General features: G+C 49.4%; 1 protein-coding gene across 2 annotated transcripts in view; it reads right to left on the reverse strand.

Moving 5' to 3' along the window:
• Window positions 1–5,796, reverse strand: part of LOC147700953 (uncharacterized) — a 60,871-nt gene extending 55,075 nt beyond the window's left edge. The window contains exon 1 of one of the 2 annotated variants that reach the window (XM_086929783.1): window positions 5,692–5,796. The gene's annotated coding sequence lies outside the window, so the exon portion shown is untranslated. The remainder of the gene's footprint in view (window positions 1–5,691) is intronic. The other variant, XM_086929784.1, reaches the window with a different exon arrangement.
• Window positions 5,797–6,000: the final 204 nt, after the last annotated feature.

Consider the following 6,000-nt stretch of genomic DNA (forward strand, 5'->3'; position numbering starts at 1 on the left):
TATCCTCCAGCCTAAGTGCGCATCAGATCTCAGAACATAAGGTTTTTTGGTAAACTGAACAAACATTGTTTTCGAAATTTTTCATTTCTGCTCAGCATGCTGTTGTTTTCGTACTGAGAAAATATTCTACGCCAACTCCTGCTGCCCTCAGTTAAAATGCATCGATTGTGGTCATTGTAGCTCGCGGATGTCTAATTTGGATTTGACACCTGACACGCCATGTCCTGCGGCTCCTGAGATCCCTCTAGGAGGGCTACCACGATTTCCTGGTTCCTTCACCTTGGAGGACATAGCCACCTGGCACGGCCGATCTATTGAAACAATAGGAAATCTATTCCGTAACCATCACCTACTGACATTCGACTAGCTTCAACAAAACTATGATATCCCCCTCAGTCAATTCCTCCTGAATGGCTAACTATTGTCAACAAGCCGCCTCCTATGACACACCATTGATGAGGAAACCCCCTCCTATGCAGTCACACACCCAGTGCACCATGGGTTCCGGGCTACACCTGATTGCACGGCTAAACTAATCCCTCATGGAACACAAAGGGATCCCTCTAGACCAGAGCCCCTTAGACAGGTGCGAGAGGACGATATTAGGTGCACGCTCCATGTCTCAGAATGGATATTGGCCCTTGAGTATTCAATATACGGGCTACACAGGGCCTACCGAAGACCGTCGAGGTTACACTCATATTCCCAACAGCCAATCTCACATTCCCCAGAAGCCATTCCCGTACCGCTGATTCACAACAAATGCTCTGGGAGGGCCCTGCCCTTCCACACTACTGGCATGTCATCCGCGATACCCTCACCACAGTCACTGAACTCACTCACTCGAACACATGGGCAGCGAAGCCCGAGCCTGTTTTGCGAGGCTAGCCCTGTTTCTGGCCAAGCACACCTTTACACTACATTGGTGAGCTTCCCAGCCGCTGTCCCTGCTACAGCAACAAAAGTTTTTTCTCCATTGGTGTTGGACAGGCCTCGTGGACGGCCCGCTCCCTCCCCGCATGGCGGGGCCCGGACCTCTGCTCTCCCTGTATCCCCGACAAGAACCATCCCGGCAACCCGCTGGGGCAACCCACGACCCGTCCACAACGGAACTCCAGCCCCCGAACACCCCAGTATCGTCTGGCCCGGGCTCCCGTCAGCACCACTGCCCCGGCCCAGCCACCATCTTTGGACACTACAGAACAAGGCCGCGTGGCCTCGGCTCGACCCCAACCCTGGGCCTGGCCAGGCCCCGACATCGAGGCACCACCATCCACCTAGGGGGTGAAGAGACCACTTGGCAGGTCAATGGGAGAAGGAGTGTCAATGGCTCCCCTCCGCCAGGTGTCGATCGCCACTGGCCTCCCCGGGCGCTGGCTCCACCCCCCTGCTGGGTGTCTGGACTCCCTCATCCCAGACCTCCCGACCTCCAAGTGCGAGGGTCCGGACATCAAAGGAGACCAGACCTATAACTGGGGCAGCTCCAGAGCAGGAAGGCAGTTGTATCTTGGAGTCGAGAGACACCGTGAGGAACTCATCCTTGGAGGCCTGCTGGCGCTGCCGCGGCCCTTTCTTGTGAACCATCTCCGAAGCCTGCTGGCACTGCCGCGGCCCTCTTCAACGTGAACCATCGTCTTGGCCTGCTGGCGCTGCCGCGGCCTTTCTCGTCGAGCACCATCTCGTAGCCTGCTGGCGCTGCCGCGGCCCTCCTCGTTGTGAACCATCGTCCTAGCCTGCTGGCGCTGCCGCGGCCCTCCTCGTTGTGAACCATCTTCCTAGCCTGCTGGCGCTGCCGCGGCCCTCCTCGCTGTGAACCACCGTCCTAGCCTGCTGGAGCTGCCGCGGCCCATCTTTGCGGACCTCCAAGCTCGAGGATTGTGAGCTTCCCTCTTGCCGCACCGGTACCGGACCGGTACTAAGACTGTCCCGCTACCCCTTTCCCCTACAGAGACTAGAATTGGAGGATCCTCGTGTCCTGACCCCCCTGTATCGTTTACCACCTTGCCTCAAGAATCTTATATAAAGTGTGTTGAACTCATCCTTGTGTGGTGTCCATCTGTGGGGGGGAAGTTACTTGTCTGTACGATCGCCGGAGACGGCCCTCACCGGAGGCCTCTCCCCCTGTACTCGGCCGACCCTCCGGGTCCCCGTCTAACATTTGGGAAGAAGCCGAAAGTACCACTCTACATTACGAGAAGGCGAGCCGCCTTTGCAAAATGCCCATTGTGGCGGTGTGGGACACCATGTTCATGAAGTTCCGAGAACTAGCACGCAAGGACGCACCCCCACCCGCTCGACCACCCAATACTGCCCCCCTTCACTGTACTCAGCCGGTCCCAGACCACTACCCAGAGAACGCACATGCCCCTGGCCCACCTACACAATCCCTGCCATGGGCAGACAGGAAATGGCATGACTGCAAGTCGCTATCTTGCCACGTACCCAGCCCCACCCATTCCCTGTCACCTTCACACTACACTGCATACCACCCATGCATGTGCTGCTACCTGACCTTCCCCCACACAATTACTGTTTCGAAGGCACACATAACTCACAGCTCACCACCAGAGTCTCACATTGAAAAGGTTTAAGGCATCAGTCGTGCAATCAGCATGCTTGCTCCAAGCCCTGACGAGAGAGCACCCCGTTGTCCCACCTAGATCTGTTGATTCCTCTAATCACAGAGTGGACTGGATCCTGCAGATTGCTATAATGTACCATAATGTAACAGTTGTAACTCACATGATGATACTGTATTTCTGATAAGTTGTGCAAAAGTGCAAACCTCAATAAAAAGTGTATTAAGAAAAAATTGAGAAAGAGGCTATTCTGTTTATTTACTATGGGAGTACACTGGCTGGAAGTAATTTGGATGCCACTTCGGATCTCGGAATATTTTCCCCTGGTTGTGTACAATAATAGCCTCTTTTTCCAAACTGCTGAGGAAGCACAAGAAATATCCCACCACTGGTGTGATACTGCCCGCAGCTTTGATCTCACTTATAGTCATAGCAGCGAAGTTAGCGCTGCCCGATACTCTACGAACTATCTTGCTCTACATTTTCTTGTCTTCTAGGTTTACATTTGGACTGCTTGTAACAGTTTTGAATTTTCCTTGAATCTTGGCTCCTGCCTGTGCATATGTTCTGCAACTTTTTAAAGCTGGACTGTCGTACTAGATTTCTGTTGTCTAGTCTTGTCTAGTACTTGTTACAAGGATACTCAATATTAGATATCTGGATATTACTTCCTCTTAAAAGTCAATAGTAGTACAAACGTGTGCCTGCTGCAACGTGATTCCAAGTTCTTTCCAATAATATAAATGATAATTTCAGCATTAAAGACAACAAAACGACATTTGTGGTTCCCTAACGCCGTCATGTATAATATTGTCAGCATTACATACACAGAACTGTTCTTTTCAACTGTCTCTCCAGGACGCTCTAGAGCCCAACCTTTGTGCATAGTGATGCACCTCGCAGTAGGGTAGTACCCAGCCTGGAGTACCAACAAAAGAGACACAAAGAGAAGTGCTCTAGCTGTAGCTGGCTATGAACAGTCACATAGACAATAATCTACAAATCGACAAGAGGTTGGCACACCATTACCCTTCTCACTCTCAACAGAAACTGCATCCCCAGCCCCTACCAAGTGGCAGTGCTACAAGAAAGTTATTCAGGAGCCCCTCTCAGCAAAATTATCTAATTGAAGTTCTATAGGAGCCATGTCTCCATTGTTCCTACTTCAGTGTCTAGCTCTCCTCTGTTCAGTTTCAGTAATGTCAGCAATACACTTCTACTGCCTGGGAAAATAAAATCACTTACATCTGGTGCACAGGCCAGGAACTTTCAAAATGAAACCCACAGGCCTTCATCACTCTGCTTCCCTTATCTGTATAATGCATATACTGCACTGACCACATACATTCACAACATACATCCGGGGTGTTAGGTGCAAGTACCTCTCATCTCAGTGGTTGTTCTGCTGTGCTGTAGAGCTAAAATAGGAATAGGTAACAAAACAAGTATTTCTGACTGTGCATTGACAATATGCTCTCAGTCAGTGTCAAATAAATAATTTTAGTTAATAACTAAACAAAAAAAACTTTTATAAAAATAGTATAGTAAAACAAACATTGCCCAATACTGCCAGCCTGTGTATCTCATCAGCCATTTACCTGAGACCACATAACCCTCACTAATGATCACACCTAACCGGTATTAATAGAATTATCGCAAAGTAACTGAAGCAAATACACCCATTTTTCTTGAGAGCACATAACTAAACGCAATAACCAACATTAACCGTTGGATTAACCACCAGATATGAAACCATTTCCGCATGAGTAGACCAGCTGTAGTTAAACTGTATGTAGTGGAGTGTGTCCATTCAGTACTGGGTGGGATGGACGGCAGATCGTGCGCTATAATTCTTGACCCTAACAGCGAAGAACAGGCATTGAATGTTAGTGAGGGGGGAAGATAAATGATGGCATCAAGGACTTCAACACCTGGTCAGGGTAGTAAGCACTCTATTAATTGATTTACAATTAATGGACCTTTGTATCCGTATGGCTATGGAAATGTAACGTTTGATACACTTAAGACACTTTTCACAATTATTCTGGTGGAAACATATGTGGTCCATAAATATTCAGGGCTATGCTCAGCACCCAATCTGTAGTATTTCTGTATTCTAAGAAACAGGCACGACAGCTGTACTCCGCTCTTCACTGCTGCCCCGAAGAGCTCGCCCACACTCCACCAGGACTCCAAGCAACCCCCTACTTAACAGAAAACATTCTAAGAATAAAGAATGTGAAATCAGAACACACATACAGGAAGTGTGCACTTCAACACCATATAGGGATGACACTATAAATGCTACCATTGAGACCTGACAGAGATCCCATCCTCGTCACCAAAATGTTGTAGTAAATGATGATATAATGTAGATGGTAGCCAGGTAATTGATCCAAGTATGATGTTTATTAGTTGGTTTCAGTAAGATAAATATTAGGTCCCACCAGGAGCTTGATGGATGTTGCTCAGCCCTCACTCACCAACTGACATTCTCCACACACGCACCAGGCACACACACATTCTATTCACTCTGACATCACACACACCAACATTCCATGCAAACATCTCACTCATACTGGCTGAGCAACCTAAAGGAGATAAATCTAGTTACAACAATACACAGGCTAGAAGTTGGCATTACACAGAAGTGAGGAACAGACACCATACATTTGGGTTGGAAAACGCAATATATTCGCTTTAGGAGCATACCGAATAAAGAATATTGGGGCAGGCAAAATAAACTCATGTCAGGGTAAGCTACTGCATGTGCAGATTAGGGGCAGGCGCTATATTGGAATATTAGGTGCAGACACTCCCTACCTAACCTATGGGGTGAGGGTGACACCTGAAGCTCAGATCACAGCAGGTACCATAGGCTCACGTTAAGTACAGCTACAATCCTCATCTTGCAAATGCTGGTGACTTTAGGAGCAGTCTCGTACGAGCTGACAGAACACGCTCACTGGGGCAAGGAGGTAATACATGCTCAGCTCTTGTGGCCACTAGATGCTGACCCTAGGAGCTCAGACGTCATCCAGTGTGGGACAGTATGCGCAGAGCTGTTATTACATGCACATTAGTGACAGGACGTCTACCCCGCTCTTCTTACCTCCCCTACCCCGAGTCCCTGCAGCGCCCCGGAACGGTAGAAATGCCGCACAAAGACCAGAGAGGACCCACTGCTCTCAAACGACCGAGGACGCGGCATGACGTCACTTCCAGGGCACTGACGCGCCCACGGAAGCGATGCCAAGGCGAGGCTTGAAACGCAAGTGCCGTCAACTTCTCAGAGAGCAGCCACGGGGTACACAGACCGAGCGAGATCTTCTTTGCAGCATCGACAAGCTTTATTGGAGCTCGCTGCAACCGAATTCAACTGTCGGGTTACTGCACTACCGGAGCCAACCCTAATACGCTG

The sequence above is a fragment of the Lissotriton vulgaris genome, chromosome 7, assembly GCF_964263255.1.
Source record: "Lissotriton vulgaris chromosome 7, aLisVul1.2, whole genome shotgun sequence".
In the NCBI taxonomy this organism is placed as follows: domain Eukaryota; kingdom Metazoa; phylum Chordata; class Amphibia; order Caudata; family Salamandridae; genus Lissotriton; species Lissotriton vulgaris.